This window comes from Macrotis lagotis, chromosome 3, assembly GCF_037893015.1.
Source record: "Macrotis lagotis isolate mMagLag1 chromosome 3, bilby.v1.9.chrom.fasta, whole genome shotgun sequence".
Lineage (NCBI taxonomy): Eukaryota > Metazoa > Chordata > Mammalia > Peramelemorphia > Peramelidae > Macrotis > Macrotis lagotis.
Window position 1 is genome coordinate 149,997,241 of NC_133660.1, and position 18,071 is coordinate 150,015,311.

Below are 18,071 nucleotides of genomic sequence, written 5' to 3' on the forward strand. Positions count from 1 at the left end.
TGCCCAACTATATGCCAATAAATTTGACAAACTAAGTGAAATTGATGAATATTTACAAAAATATACATTGCCCAGATTAAATGAAGAAGAAATTAAAAAGCTTAAATAACTCTATCTCAGTAAAAGAAATTCAACAAGCCATTATTGAACTCCCTAAGAAAAAGCTCTCTAGTTCCAGATGGATTCACAAGTGAATTCTATCAAACATTTCAGGAACAATTGGTTCCACTTCTATATAAACTCTTTGGAAAAATAGATCAAGATGGAACTCTGCCTAACTTTTTCTATGACACCAATATGATGTTGATACCTTAAGCAGGAAGAGTTAAAACAGCAAAAGAAAATTATAGACCTATCTCCCTGATGAATATAGATGCAAAAATCTTTTTTTTAATTTTTTTTTTTTTGCAAGGCAAATGGGGTTAAGTGGTTTGCCCAAGGCCACACAGCTAGGTAATTATTAAGTGTCTGAGACCGGATTTGAACCCAGGTACTCCTAACTCCAGGGCTGGTGCTTTATCCACTACGCCACCTAGCCACCCCACAAAATGACAATTCTACCAAAACTAAACTACTTGTTTAGAACCCTACCTATCAAAATTCCAAAAAAAAACCACTTTAATGAGTTAGAAAAAGTTGTAAGTAAATGTATATGGAGAAATAAAAAGTCAAGAATTTCCAGGGTTTCAATGAAAAAAAAAAGTTCAAAAGAGAGCTGCTTAGCTTTACCAGATCTAAAATTGTATTATAAAGTATCAGTCATCAAAACTGTCTGGTATTGGCTAAGTAATAGAGTCATGGATCAGTGGCTGGGTAAAATAGCAGGAAATGATTATAGCAATTTGCTTTTTGGATAAACCCAAAGTGTTCAGCTATTGGGATAAAAACTCTCTTCAATTAAAAGCTGTTGGGAAACCTCATATCCTATACCAAAATAAAATCCAAATGGATATAGGATTTAGACATAAAAAACAATATTATAAGCAAACTAGAAGATCAAGGAGTAGTTTAGCTGTCAAATCTATGGAAAGGGAAACAGTTTATGACCCAGGAAGAGACAGAGAGCATCATTAAAAACATTAAATTAAAAACATTTGATTAGATTAAATTAAAAACCTTTTGGGGGTGACTAGGTGGCCCAGTGAATAGAGCACCAGCCCTCCAGTCAGGAGTACTTGAGTTCAGATCTGTCCTCAGACACTTAATAATTACCTGGCTGTGTGGCCTTGGGCAAGCCACTTAACCCTATTGTCTTGCAAAATAAAACTAAAAAAAAAAAAGCTTTTGCTCAGACAAAACCACTGTAGCCAAGATCAAAAGAAATGTAGTAAACTGGGAAACAATTTTTGCAACTAGTATTTCTGACAAAGGACTCATTTCTAAAATATACAAAGAACTGAATCAAATTTTCAAAAAAAAAAAAAAACAAGCTATTCCCCAGTTGACAAAAGGTCAAAGGATATACAAAGGCAATTTACAGTTGAGGAAATCAAAGCAATCCATAGTCATATAAAAAATTGGTATAAATCATTACTTATTAGAGAAATGCAAATTAATGCATCTCTGAGATACCACCTCACACCTCTCAGACTGCCCAATATGACCAGAAAGTACAATGATCAATGTATTAAAGGGATGAGGGAAATCTGGGATACTACTACATTGTTGGTGGAGCTATGAACTTATCCAAGCTTTCTGGAGAGCAATTTGGGATTATGCCTAAAGGTCAAGAAAGTTGTGCATGCTCTCTGATCCAACAATACCACTACTGGGTCTGTATGCTGAAGAGATTATGAAAAAAGGGTTACAAACATCACTTGTGCAAAAATATTTATAGCAGCCTTGTTTGTGGTGGCAAAAAATTGGAAATTAAGTGAATGTCCTTCTATTGGGGATTGACTTAAACTGTGTTATACGTATGTCATGGAACACTATTGTTTTATTCGAAACCAGGAGGGATGGCAATTCAGGGAAGCCTGGAAGCTTCGCATGAACTGATGCTGAGTGAGATGAGTAGAACCAGAAAAACATTGTGCACTGTAACACTAACATGGGGGTGATGATCAAGCTTGATGGATTTTGCTCATTCCATCAGTGCAATAACCAGGGACAATTTTGGGCTATCTGTAATGTAGAATACCATCTGTATTCAGAGAAAGCATTATGGACTTTGAACAAAGACCAAAGTCTATTACCTTCAAATTAGAAAAAAAAAACTGCTATTTTATTATGTAATTTTACCATCTCATATTTTATTTTTCTTTCTTAAGGATATGCTTTCTCTGTCATCACATTCAGCTGAGATCATTGTATAAAATGGAACCAATGCCTTCATTGGTGGGGGTGGGGGGAGGGAAGTAAGAATAGGGGAAAAAATTGTAAAACAAAATAAGTAAAATCTTTAAAAAAAATAAGGAACTTGGGTGCTTCCAGATAAGAGCTATTTTCTTCTTATCTTAGTAAACCTAACTTTCTGCACATCATGGTTACACATGAATTCATGGGATAGTGATCAGCATGGTACCATGTCAAAGTATGCTCAACAAATTAGTCAATAAATATGTAAGTACCTACTAAGTGCCAGACACTGGATTAATCTTTGAGCATGCAAAGAAAGGCAAATTGCAATCACTGCTCTCAACAAAAACATAGTTTACCCGGGAGACAATTTCCAAATTTTGCAAGAACTAAATATATATATATATATATATATATATATATATATATGACACAATCAACAAAGGAGCTAAGCACTAGAATTAAGGGTGATCAAGATTTTCTGTAGAACCTGAGATTTAACTTGAACTTGAAAGAATTCAAAGAAACAAAGAGATGGAATTGAGAAGGGAAACATTACAGACTTGAATGAAAATATCCAGATTTTGAAGTTGGATTGTCTTATTCAGGAAACTGAAAAGAGACCATTATCACTGTAGAGCAAAGTATGTGGGAGTGGTTTATATAAGATGTAAAAAGACTCAAAAGATAGTGAGGGGACAAGGTTATGAAGGTCATTGAATATCAAACAAAAGATGCTTTATTTCATCCTGGAGGAGAGAAGGGAGCACTGGAGTTTATTGCAGATGAATGATATTGTCAGATTTGCACTTTAGTTCATTCCTATCTGACTTTTAGAAACAATTGTATACCTTGAATTTTTAGGATTGTTGAAAAAAAAAGTTTTTTTTCCTTCCTTCACTGCTTATGAAGAATTTGATACAGATTTTGACCTTGAATGAGCCAGCTATTTGCTTTTATTATTTATGTACTTTGTGGTTCCTTTGAAGTATCACTTCTCTATGAAGCAGAATTGTTTGTTTTGATATATATGGGGTTTAGCTCATCTAGAAATCTGTTGGCTAGTACCTAGCATTTCCCCAAGTGTACTGGCCTTTGTTAGGGACATGGCATGGATGCTAATAAGGTGATCCCCATCTATGGATAAGAGTACAGCAATTAAAATTGCTTATTGGTTGAGATTGGTGGCATTATGAACCCTTTCAGCTCTCAGTGTCTATAATCCAATGTGATAGTTAACGGTTTGTCCTACAAGTAGGGACATACATCACAATAAGGAAAAGGTTAGAGTTATTTCCTATGCTTCATTTTCCCATAGCCTATATTTTGCAATTTTCATTTCTGTTCAGTAGCGAACAGGACAGAGGATGTGACCCTAATTTCCTCTCATATGTCATTTTCTCAGCATTAGTATTCAAAATGCTTTATCTTCTAAATGGTATTATGATCAAATGAATATTTCTCAATGAAACTTATTTAAAAATTCCATTTAGCTTTGGATGTAATCTTTGTTGGGGTGGACAGTTCATTTCATTTATAAAATTGTTCATTGCATTGTTTAGAATTAGTTCCTATAGTTTTGGTCAACTCATTGATGTTTCAAAGAGCTTCTCAGTGTTATTCCATAGCATTAAAACATCCTGAATTTGGAGAAACTGCTAGAAGATGTGAAAGTGCAAAAGACAATATAGGCTATTACTTGGACTCCTAGGAAATATCCACTGTTGGTTTGAAAATCTCACACATAAACTTTATTTATCGTTTTGACCTAAGCTGGGCCTTTAGAGAACTATCAAAAGCTGACATTTTGTGTTGGCTCAACTCTCTACAGCATTCCAAGCTCATAGTCTATAATTTGGAGGTGTGATAGTGGGAAGGGAGAGGGCATTTCACATGCCTGACCTGTTCTTTCCAAGATACATCATCAGAGTCAACTACAGGTTTATCTGAAGAAACAATTTCCTAAACTTTCTCCTTTGCCCTTGGGCTGACATTTATTTGCTGTCAGAAGATACTGAATTCTGTCTACAATTGATGTAGCTGAAAAGAGAAAAATAAACAAAATGTTTGCTTGCCATGTAACCATTTTTGAATCTAAGTGGGAATGGAGTGTGGAACCTTAACAGAAGTGCTGCATTTTCTCTAGTGTATAAAAATATTAAAAATGAATGAGATCTACTTACTGTGTTTAGGATAAAAAAAAGTTGAGATCCAGTAAAAATTAATAGAATCCTTAAAAAAGATAATAATAAAGAATTGAATGTTAACCCATAAATATATGTTCAAAATATACAAATATTAAAATGTGAAATATGTTAAACACACCCACATACATGCCACAGACACACACATACACAAACATCTACATATATATTTATGCATACATAAATAAAATAAATGTTATATAAAATATATTGAACAGTGTCATTGATCCAAAGAATGATTAAGATTCAAAACCTAGCTGCCCCCACATGCTTCATTTCTAACCCATTCCATTCAGTTTTCAGAATTATTTTACTGTTTGTCATTTTGCCTTTAACTTTGACCCTCTCTTTTGTGTGTTATCTTCTTCCATTAGAATATAAGCTCTTTGAAGGACTGTCATTTGTTTGTATTTTCATCTCACTTACTTAGCACAGTGCCTGCCATATAATAACTATATAAAATAGTCTCTCTCTCTCTCTTTCTCTCTCTCTCTCTCTCTCTCTCTCTCTCTCTCTCCCTCTCTCTGTCTGTCTCCTTCCCTCTCGCTCTCCTTTTTTATGCTTCCCCTCACATTCTCTGCCAATATATCTTTTGGTCTCTTATGTACTATTTGATTGGAAGTTGGGGTAAAGTGAGGAACGAGTAGTGTTTATCCATGTAATACACATATCAGCAAAGAAAGATATGTTATATAGAATGTTTCATAGAATACACATATGCAATATTTGCAATATTATAAGCTTATGTTCTACTATAGTTTTGCACATAAATAAAATACTTAAATCCAGACTTCCCTCATGTTGCTTCTAATCCTAGTTCATGTTCAAGCTCTTCTCTCTTCCTAACTCGTCTAACTTCCTATCAAGGCTACCACTATCCTCCAAGTCATCCAGTCCATAAACTTGCTATACACTTTAATTCATAACTTTCTCACCATCACCTTAGCCAATCAGTTGTCAAATTCTGTTATTTCTACTTTCATAACATGTCTCGTAAATCACACCTGGACTATTGCGATAGCTTCAGGTTTGGTCTCCCTGACTCAAGAATCTCTCCATTGTGGTTTATCCTCCCCTTAGCTGTCAAATTGATATTATTAGAGTACATGTCTGATCATGTCACACCTGGACCATTCAATAAAAGCCAATTACTGCCTGTGTCCTCTAGTATTAAATATAAGGTATTATGCTTAATGTTTTAATTATTTTATTATTCACTTTATTATTTAATTATTTAATTTTAATTCTTTATAATTTGTCTTTCCTCATTCCTTCTTTCTATTTTTCTTATATCTAAACAGGACTATATCTCCTCACATTCTCTATAATCTAGTGACAATGACTTCCTTCTCTTTCTTATGAATTCACTCCATCTTCCAGTTCTGGGCATTTTTACTATCTAGTTCTCATGCCTTGAACATCATATTTGCGTCCTAGTTATTATTTTTGTTAGAAATATTTTTATTTATTTTGAGTTTTACAATCTTTCCCCTAATCTTGATTCCCTACCCCCCCCCCCCCGCAATCTGTTAGTCTTTTTTTTTTTTAGTTTTTTTTTTTTGGCAAGGCAAATTGGGTTAAGTGGCTTGCCCAAGGCCACACAGCTAGGTAATTATTAAGTGTCTGAGATCGGATTTGAACCCAGGTACTCCTGACTCCAAGCCGGTGCTTTATCTACTGCACCACCTAGCCACCCCTAGTCTGTTAGTCTTTACATTGCTTCCATGGTATAAATTGATCTAAATAAATGTGATCTAAATTGAATGTGATGAGAATGAAATCATATCCTTAAGGAAGAAAAATAAAGTATAAGAGATAGCAAAAATATATAATAAGATAATGAGTTTTTTTCTAAATTAAAGGTAATAGTCTCTGGTCTTTGTTCAAACTCCACAATTCTTTCTCTGGAGACAAATGGTATTCTCCATCACAGAAAGCCCAAAATTGTCCCTGATTGTTGCACTGATGGAATGAGCAAATCTATCAAGCTTGATCATCACCCCCCTGTTGCTGTTAGGATGCACAATGTTTTTCTGGTTCTCCTCATCTCTCTCAGCATCAGTTCATGCAAAACCTTCCAGGCTTCCCTGAATTCCCATCCCTCTGGTTTCTAATAAAACAATAGTGTTATATGGCATACATATACCACAGTTCGTTAAGCCATTCCCCAGCTGAAGGACATTTACTTAATTTCCAATTCTTTGTCACCACAAACAGGGCTGCTATGAATATTTTTTTACAAGTGATGTTTTTACCCTTTCTCATAATCTCTTCAGGGTATAGACCCAGTAGTAGTATTGTTGGATCAAAGGATATGTACATTTTTGTTGACCTCTGGCCTTAATTCCAAATTGCTCTCCAGAAAGCTAGGATGAATTCACAGCTCCACCAACAATGGATTAGTGCTCCAGATTTCCCACATCCCTTCCAACATTGATCATTGTCCTTTCTGGTCATATTGGCCAGTCTGAGAGGTGTGAGGTATCTCAGAGATGCATTAATTTGCATTTCTGTAATAAGTAATAATTTATACCATTTTTTCATATGACTATGGATGGTTTTGGTTTCCTCAACTGTAAATTGCCTTTGCATATCCTTTGACTATTTGTTCAACTGGGGAATGGCTTGTTATTTGAAAATTTGATTCAGTTGTCTGTATATTTTAGAAATGAATCCTTTTGTCAGAAATACTAGTTTTAAGAATTAGTTCCCAATTTATTACATTTATTTTTATCTTGGTTACTGTGGATTTTATATGCAAAAGTTTTTTTTAATTTTATGTAATCAAAATTATCATTTGTTTTTAATGATATTCTCCATCTCTTCCTCCATCTCCATCTCATATACTTCTTCCCTTTCCATAAATCTGACAGGTAAACTACTCCTTGATCTTCTGCTTGCCTATAATATTGTTTTTTATGTGTAAATCCTCTATCCATTTTGATCTTATCTTGATATAGGGTATGAGGTGTGGTCCCTAGATATTGTTTAATTCCACCTAAAAGCATACTTTGTACAGCAAGCCTTCTGGATTTCTTTTAAAATCTCTATTCCTTTGATATTTCTAATTTGTCTTGTATATAGTTTATTGTACATAGTCATTTATCTGTTGTCTCCTCCAAGTGTGCAATATCTTTGAAATAGAAGAACTGTCTATTCCCATTCTAAGTACAGTAACTGGCACAAAGTAGGCAATTAATAAGAGTTTATTGCCTGACTGATTGGGCCAATTATCTCACAGCAGACATTCAACTCATAAGTCCATAATTCAGGATCCCATTGACATGGCTATTTCTTTTACTAGTATGGAGTAAATCTCATTGAACCCTTTCCATTTTGTATTATTCTCATGCATGTTTTGTCATAAATCCTCTATTGAGGATATATCTACTGTGCTAACAAAATCATTATTACTATTAATGCTAATAAAATCATCATAACTCACTTAAATATAATGCTTTTTATGTCTATAAAATACATTTCTTACAAATGAACTTATATTTTAAACTGATGTATGAAATAAACTTTAAAATCTCTTTCAGCCCTTTCCATTATGAATCTGAATCTCATTTTAAAAAAAAAGGACATATTGATGGGAGCATCAATAAAAGAAAACTTGAAACATTCTCACTTATAAACTGTAAAAAATTTAATAATTAGCACCCAATAGTGGTATTATAGGGGGTAATTATGCCTTCTTCTTTTATACCTATAGCCGTTTTCTCTGCTCCTGGAGAGGACTGAATCTGAAGCATTCTCCAAAGATAAGAGACATATTTTAGTTTTCATTTTCTGCTCTCCATTGTAACATTCAAGGGGAAAAAGTTAAAGTAGCCTGGATTTAAGACTAGGGGTCTCTGTCAGGAAGGAGGAGAAAGGTACTTAATACAAATACTAAAATAGGTATGGGATAGGTATTTTCTTTACATAAAAGAAATGATTGACATAAACAAGTCTCACAAACACTCACTGACAGAAAACCTATTAAGCAGTAGCAATAACATAGTTACTGTTAAGTTTTTTTAGGAGTTTGAAACTAAAAACAGGAAGACCTATTGTCATTTATGAGTTTACTAAATCGCTAGTTTGTTTCTTACCTTTACTCTCTGCTGTTCAAACAACTTCATCTAATTCCAATTCTATAGGAAGTCAGTTCATGAGATAGCTTCCTATATTTGTAGCTGCATAATTTGAGCATTTTTGTTTGATTGATTCTTTTCCCCCCGATATAGAAAGTCCTCTTCCTACCAGTTAATTTTGACTAAAAGACTAGGATTTTTTTCTTTCTTGAGCTCACAAGCCTAGTCCAAGAGCATCTATTGGAGTATCTACTTTTGGGATTGCTACACAATAGTCTTTTAATCAAAGATCAAAAATCCAAAATAGAACAGTTGACTAGATACACTCAGCTCAATATGTCTTAGATCAAATTCCTACTATAGCTGCCAGGAATAATTGTTATTCTGCTGAGTGAGGAGGATAATGGCTTTGTTCTATTTGTCCAGGAAATAACTTAAATAGTCTTGACATAACTAAGAACAGAGAAAGATGTAAGTTGAGTTCTTCTCATTCTTCTTTTCTTTGCCATAGTATTATTCTATTAAATCCACAGCTTCTGATTATTGCTGCCTAGGGATAGGCTCTGCAAATATTTCATTCCATTTTTATCTAGGGAAGGAAAGAAGGGGCAGTCAAATTTACCATACTCCCAAGATGTTAGTAGAGAAGATATCAAGGAGGAGTTCATGGGAGGAGGGGGGAAACTATTTAGGAAATAATAGAAGATTGGTAAATAAATTCCTTTATATTTTCAAGAAGTGGATTTGAATTCTCCCTTAATAATATTTACTAGTTTTGTGAACTCAGACATGATTTTTTTTCAGAATGAATGGTGAGGAAGTGAAGTGAGGTGGAAACAATGACTTACTGGACTGAGGTATGGTCCATTTGAATTTACCTATTTTGCTTTTTTTCAGTCATTCACTTGCATATGACTCTGAGTGACTTTCTGGATCACAGCAAATCAATGCTGTCCATGATGTTTTCTTGGCAAAGATACTAGAGGACTTTATCATTTGAATTAAAACAAAGTGCCCAGGGTCACATAACTCGAAATTGTCTGAGGTCAAATTTGAACTGAGGTTTTTAATGACTCCAGGTCTAGCACCCTAGTCACTGAGTCTGGACTTAGTTTTTTCAGTTTCATAACTTTAAGTTCTTGCTGGTGCAAATGAGCAATGTGCTAAGGATTGGAAAATATGGATTGTTATTCTGATTCTGCAATTTAATAGTATTTGGCAATGGATAAGTAACTTAATTTCTGTTTCCTCTTTTCTCTAAAGAAAATTGGAATACTTGCTTTACCTGCCTCACAGGATCATTAAGAGATTTAATTTGGTCAAGTTTCAGCCCTTTTGGAACTATTAATTAACATTAATACCTCAATTAACATACCTGGACTCTCAGGAAATTTTATTAAGAATTTCAGAATCATAAACAATAAGGGTCACACAATTCCAAAAAATACTACGGTGATAGACTACTTGTTAATGATTTTTTGCATACTCAGCAAATGTATAACATAACAACCAGAAAATAGACATATTCAATGATCATATATCTTGTTATGCTGTTTCTGATATCTGCTGTTCTGTGATCTACAAAGTGTTTTGATTATGTATTTGTATCTAAATTTCTTTGTGTGCGCAGCCTTAAGATGTGTATTCATTTATACATTATGTAGTGCACTGCAGTACTAATAAAAATTATGTATTTTGTAAAAGTTAAAAAGGATGAGAATTTAAAAAGGATTAGATAAAGATAAAATAATATTTTATCCAAGAACCCCAGAATTTGAAAAGGAGCATAATACAATAAGTCTTAAACTTCAGAAAAATTATTTTGATAATTATATGGAGCAGAGAGATGAAATATAAAGTTATTAAAACAATCTAGACTGATTTAAACTGTTTATGGTGATGAGTTCTGTGGTAACTTTTTGAATTAAGAGGACAGATTCAAGAGCTCTTGTAAAGAGAGACATAGCAAGATTTTGAGGTTTGGTAGATTAAGGAATCAAAGATGCTACTGAGGTGGTGAACCAGGAAGATAGCTTAATTACATGGTGAGAATTTTGTTAATGATACTTGCTTTTCTGCTATTTTGAGTGACTAAAAGACAGGGACCAACACTTGCATCAGGAAATGAGGAGGTTATGAGTATTTATTATAGAGGAAAGCAAGTGCAATATTTTAAATAAGACACACTTCTATCATGAGGTAGGTTGCAGCCCTACTCAATCCAGTCATTTAATCATTCCCAAGATCACCTCATTGTGGAAATTACTGATATGTTATAAAATTATCTTTAGAAACAGTCATCTAGGATACCTATTATTTGATAGTTTAATGTATTCAATAATCAAGTATGCTTCATATTCATATAAATTTTGACTAGTTAAATTCTTTGTGTATAATCTTTTTCTTGAAGAAAAGCAAGATAAAAATGAGATGCTTTTTAAACTAACTTTAATTTAAAATCTTATAACCATGAAAAACTTAATCCAAGAAATGATGGTAGGAAAAGAGCTAATTCTTTCATCTCAGAGTTGAGAAATTTACTTGAGCAGCACTATTGGACACATTATGACAGATTTTCAATTTCTGTTTATTCTGTAATCAAAGTGGATAATTTGTCTGATATTTGTCTTAGTCTGAGAGCTCAGAGAGAAAAAAAGAAGAAATAACAGGTGTCTGATGTTCAAAGTTTTTATTCTTCTTTTCAATAGTTTCATAAAATAATCAAAAAAGAAAACTTGACCAATTTGCCAGTTTGTAACTAGGTTCAAATCCATTTGCATGAAAAACTCAGAATCTCAAGAATTGAGGTATACAGAAATCTATATTTACGTGTCTGCCTCAACCAGGTCCCAAAACAGCAATAGTAGATGTGACTTTCTCTGTTCAAATCCTTTAGTATAATCTCCTTGTAAACAAATTAACATGAATTTGCCTTCTCTTGTATCAGAAGAGAAGCACACTTGACTTGGAATCAGGAAGATCTGAATTTAAGTCCAACTCAAATGTTGATTAGTTTGTATGATCTTGGGAAAAAACACTTAATATCTCTGTTCCTAAATTTCTCATTTGTAAAATGATTTGCTTGGATTTGATAGCATCTCAAGTCACCTTAAATTACAAAATCCATTATTCTCAGATTGATGATCCTAGAACTGAAAATTATGACAGGAACCTATATAAATGGTAGCTAGGTGGCATAGGGTTGATAGAATGTTAGACCTGAAGTCAAAAAAGAGCTGAGCTAATGTTTGGCCTCAGATACTTAGTTTGTATGCTTTGTATGCTTTGTATGTATGTAGCAATTTACTTTACTGTTTGTCTCAGGTTCTTCATATGTAAAATGAGAGTAATAATAACATTTACCTTGAACAGTAAATACTACATAAACGTTAGCTGTTCTTATTGTTGTAATTGTTGTTATAGAAAATTCATTGAAAATTGAGTGAGAATTATTTCCTCCAATTAATCTCACAGTAATTAAATTATAATAAAAATATAAATAATTAATAAAACAAATAAATAATAAATAAACAATAAATTAATAAAATAGAAAATATTAAGTAAAATAGGGTATCTTGGAGTACATTCTCTCCCTTCTTTTTGGCTTTTTTCCCCTTTTTAAAGAGATTCTCCTTAATTACATGAGAAAATTTCATGTTTTAGAAAAAAAATCATGTGGATTTAAAATCAGAGGATTTTTAACCTTGGCTAGGTTAACTTTAACCTAACCTTGGCTAGGCTCATTTCCTCCCTTGGCCCAAATTTCCGTTGTAAAATGATGATGTTAGATCAGATGACCAAAAAAGTTACTTTAAAGTTCTTTAAAATAAAATTACTTTAAAATAGAATAGAATCCATTCATTCATTTGGATTTTTCATGAATCTATGACATGAAAGCAAATTCTATCTAAACATTTAATTGACAACTAAATTGACATTTCTTTCTGAATGCCTGAGCACCTCAGAAAGTTTCTGAGGTTTCTTATTAGTCAATTGTGGTCCTTTGATATTCAGGTTTTAAATCATATGGTCTATTTATGGATTAAAGCTCTTCTCTTGTCTGTCACTGTCCCTTCACAAAGTAAACTGTTCCCTATATATCCTCTATTCCTAACCATCTCCAGATCTTTTTATTTGTCATTCAGTCACTCAGGAGGATCCGGCATATCATTCTTTCCAATGTTGATTATGAATATGAATTTTACTGTACTTATCTGTGAGCAGTGTTTATATAGATAAACATATATACAAATATAAATATCTATATATCAATCTACCTACATATTGATATTTATATCCTCTACTATTGTGTTAGAAAAAATCAAAATTCATGCAAATTTCAGTATAAATTGAAGAAAATGATATTTCAATCAGTGAAATGTTTTTCTTTTGGCTTCATAGTTTCTTTGATGCTTTTTATTGTAAGGAAAAATATGAAAATAATAATTAAAAGTTCTGGCATAATTTTAATTTTGTGCCTTTGAGTTAATCAAGATTTTTACTTTAATTAGAAGTTAACTTCCTTTTGAGCTCAAGTCACAATAATATTTCAACAACATTGAATCAAATTGCATTACATTGTCACAATTATGAAATTTGATCCTAGCATAATGTTTCTATAAGAAATCAATCAACTATCTCTATTCACTAAATTTCTTAAATTGTACCAACAAGTAAAATATTCCAAGAATGAAATTATTCAGTCTTTCATTTCAAAGGCCAAATTATTTAAAATATTAAATGGCTTAAACCTTTAAAATGAGGGTAGAAATAGAACAAGAATAGGGAAAGAGAGGAAAAAAGAGAGGGCAAATTAAAATGTGAAAATTCTTCCCCCCTCCCAAATAATCTAACAGTGATTGTATAAAAGCTGAAGTACATTTTGAAATGTTAAACTTCTACCCTCTTTTTCATCTCTATGTCATGTTATTTTCCTCCCTTAATCAGATTCATCTTGATTACATGGGGTACCTTGGTGCAGAAGAAAGAGTGATGGAAAGAAACAATTCTAATTTTGTGTGTTATGTTCTTTTCATTGATTCAATTTCATTGCTTTCATTGACTCAATATCTTGTTTCTAATTACTTAGAAAAATATTATATTTAAACTTTTTTTTCAGTATCTCAGAGAGTAGTTGTTTAGGCAGGTAAATAATTTGAATTTGCTTATTTTTAAGGTTTTCAATGATTTTTAAAATTATATTTTAGCTTTATTTATTGATCTACATTTCACAGAGTATTCATCTAATAAAGAAGAAAAATAAAATTTCAGTAAAGCAAGACAACATATCGAAAAGGTTTCATATCTTATAGAATAGTCCATATTCATAACCCCTTTATATCTTCAATTAAGTGCATGGAGGTCCATTCTCATACTTCTCATCAAGGGACAAACAGTTATTGTAATTTTTCAGTAGTTTTTAATTGTTTATTGATTCTTTCTTTTACATTTTCTAGCCTTTGTATATATTGTTTAACTGGTTTATATGACTCAGTCGACAAGTGCTTTGTAATCCTTTACTGCTGCAAAAAAACAGATAATGCACATGTATTTATTTATAGATACAGGAATAAAATAGAGTATATGATATGTTATATTATTATGCATAATAATGTTAAATATATGTGCATATCCATCAATATTTTTCTATATGCAGCCATTAATTTCACCATATTGACATCCTTTTAATATGTGACTTGCATCTTTTGATCAAAGAATGTGAACATTATTCATTTTGCTCAGATCATTTCAAATTGCTCTATAATGTTTCCAACAATTTCTTTATAGTAAATTTGTCTTAATCTCTTTTTTATAATGCCTCTAAGATTCATTATTTCTATCTTTTGTTGTATTTACCAATTTTCAGTGTGTTGAATGAAATCTTAGTATTGTTCTGATTTTAATTTCTTTGCTTTTCACAATTTGAGTTATTCTGAATATGACTAGTGAATGAATGAGTGAAAAAAGAGATGTATTCCATACTTAATATATGCCAAACATGGAACTAAACTTTGGGGAACAAAATATAAAACAAAGGGTGATATTGCTCAAAAAATGCATTAGATTGTTATCAAACTAAATTCATACTAATTCTAAGTATTCTGCTACCTTGCTCTCTCCAAATGCAATTGGTCTCCTGATTTTATTTCTTATTTTTAATTTATAAATTAATTGGTGAACAAATCAGTTTATTGCTTTATTCATTTATCTGTGCCATATTTTGATATTATTTTCAATATCGAAACTATATATATATATTTTTTTTCATTTATCAATTCTGACCTATGCTAATTGTTACCAATTTTTGTTTGTTTTGCTTTTTGGTGAGACTTCGCCCAGGGTCACACAGTTGGTCAAGTGTGCAATCAATTTAGGTTCTCCTGACTCCAGGGCCAGGTGCTCTATCCACTGCTACCTAGCTTCCTCCCAAATAATCTATTTCATAAAGCCTGACACAACAAGCTATCTTGCTGAGTTCATGCTTTGATTGCATTTGGGGGAATGAACAATGCACTTCATGGCTATAGAAGGTAAATAAAATTTACATTGCAATTTCATTGAAATTTACATTGCAATTAATAAACTATTCAACAGTATTGAGGACTGAAGATGGCTCTGGATGCAAAATAATCTAGATTAGGTGACTAATCCAAGGTCTCCCAGATAATAAGTGTTTGAGGTCTGATTTGAATTCACTTCATTTGTCTCCAGAGCCAGTGCTCTTTCCACTCTGTCATCTAGCTTCCCTTTGCATTTCTTGAGATAATAATCAGAAAATTATTGAATAATAGTATCTCAAATCTTTACAATCAAGGACAATTCTGCCATATATGGAGATAACATTTTTGGAAGAGACATTAAAGTAGTATTCTGATCTTCAATGTAAAATACTTTTAATAGCCAATAAACAAGCAAAATAATAACTTATGTCCTCTCCATTTAGACAATACTATGACTGAAGGGACAGCTGAATAGAGTGCCAGACCTGAATAAAGGCAGTCCTCAGAAACTTTGTGACCATGGACAAGTTTCACTTAGCCCTGTTTGTCTCACTTGTAAAATAAGCTGGAGAAAGGAAAGAATCAATACTGTTATGTTTTTGTCAAAAAAATCCACATGGGGTCATAAAAAAATTGGAAAAAACTGAAATGACAATACACACACACAAACACGCACAGAAAGACCAAAATTCTTTTGCTCCCTTCTTGTAGCCTAGAAAATAAAATTTTAATATATGCAAAAATTATTTGTAAAAAATTTATAGAGATGGAAAATAGGCAAATGAGTTGTTAATTTACATGTTTTATTGATGACTTTAGTTTTGTATCATGAGATCTGTTTTTATTCCCCATGTATTTGGTATGCTACATTATTTCAAGCATCTTGAAATCCATCAATACATTTACAACTGTTCAAAAGCAGCTACATCTCCTTTTTTATAATGAGTCTAATAAGATGTTTTTCAGAGCTTTGCCTTCTTTAATGTCATATCATCATTAGACTAAGTAGTCCATTGAAAACTACATAACCAGTGTCAGAAAATGGGAAAAAAGATATAAAAATATATATTTTCTATTTCTCATCTAATTTCTTACATTCAGTTTTCTTAAATATTGTTAAAATTATTGCTTGACTTAATCTCTCTCCTCTTTTTTTTGGTGGGGGAGGGGTTTACAAGTGAATGAGGTTAAGTGACTTGCCCAAGGTCGCACAACTAAGTAAATATTAAGTGTTTGAATCCGGATTTGAACTCAGGCCCTCATGACTCCAGGGTCCATGCTCTATCTACTGTGTCATCTAGCTGCCCCATTTTTTTTTTTTGGTGGGGCAATGGGGATAAGTGAATTGCAAAGACCAGACAGCTAGTGTATCATGTCTGAGGTCAAATTTGAACTCAGGTTTTCCTGACTTCAGGGCTGGTGATCTACCTACTATGTCAACAAGTTGCCCAGCCTTAATCTTTTTTTAAAAAATGTTTTCTCCTTTGATGTTTCTATTTTATGTTTCTTATAACCTTATGCTATACTCCTCCATAAGATGTTGAAAACAACTATTTTTCAAAACTTCTGACGACCTCATGACTTTATAGGGGGGAAGGAGGTCAAGTATTTTTTTGTCTGATAAAGTTTCTAGATTATTTTTGTCTTGTTCTGATTATTTATTTCACTTAAATTCTGTTATTATAATTAGCTAGCATTATCTACTGAATTCTCATTTAAATAAAACAATCATTCCTGGAGACAAGAGAAATAATATAAACCAGTTTAATTTGCTTCATAGTTTGTTGATTATTATTTTACATAATGAAATAAAAAAAAGAAAGTCTTTTACTGAGGTTATCATATTTTTAGGTGTCATGACCCAAATATACTTAAAATTATTTCAGACTCCCAAAAAGTTTTTGTGAATCTTGACTATTAAGCTATTCTTTCAGAAATTTATAAATGTAATGAAAACAATTTAAATTTTGCAGACCCTCCAAAAATAACTAATTTCTAGACCACACCATGAAAAATTACTAAGGTTATAGGTGAATATCAAAAATGTACCATCTTTTATAAAAGGGAATTCTAAGAGTAAAGAAATAATAGGAGAAAAGAGCACAGCTGTAATTTGTGATGACTTCTCAATATTTGCAGATAATTTATTCTCCTTATTCTTCAATGTTATCTGTTTTAGAGGTCACTAATACTCTTATGTCCATGGGGCAGTAAAGGGAGGGAAGGAAGGGAAGGGGAACAAAGGGAGAGGGGAGGGAACATTAATATTTGTCTTCTCCAAAAATGTGTTTCTCATTTTGCATATATAGACTATTTGCATATATAGACTATTTCCTTTCTGTAAGTATAATTACTCATGGTTGATAATTTCAGTGGTCAGAATTTTAGGTCTTTTAAAATTTCATTTTTAAATATTGCCATGGTACAAATTCTTCTATTTGCTTCTCTTTCCTAAATATTTTTGTCTCTGATCATGTATTCTTTAATGTATTTATGTGATTAATTCTTTTAGTCTATTTTTTGATTTGTGATTTTCTGATTGCTCTATTCTTCCCTTAAAAAGTCCCCCGGATGTTTTCCTTTCTTTTCAACATTATTGTTTCCTATCTTTTTTTTTTTCTTTCAAATTAAGTAAAATAAACTGTTTTTAAAAATAAATGTGTATTGACACTTTTGGCCAAGATGATGGAGAGAAGACAGGTGCTGTTCTAAGTGCTCCTGGTTCCCCCTCAAAAATAACATAACAGAAGTTCGATTGACAAAACCAAGAAAGAGAAGTTAGGAGGAGAACACCTACCAATAAGTTCTGTCTCAGGGGACCCTGGGTGACCTGGGAGCAGAGACCAGAGGGCCAGCACAGGGACAGCAGTGGAGGGAAGCCAGAGGACTGGCCTTAGCCACAGAGGCTTTGGTGAGTGGTGGCTCAGAGGACTGCTCTGGTGAGCCCCAGTTGATGGAAAGGTAAGTTCCAACACAGAGAGTGGCAGAGT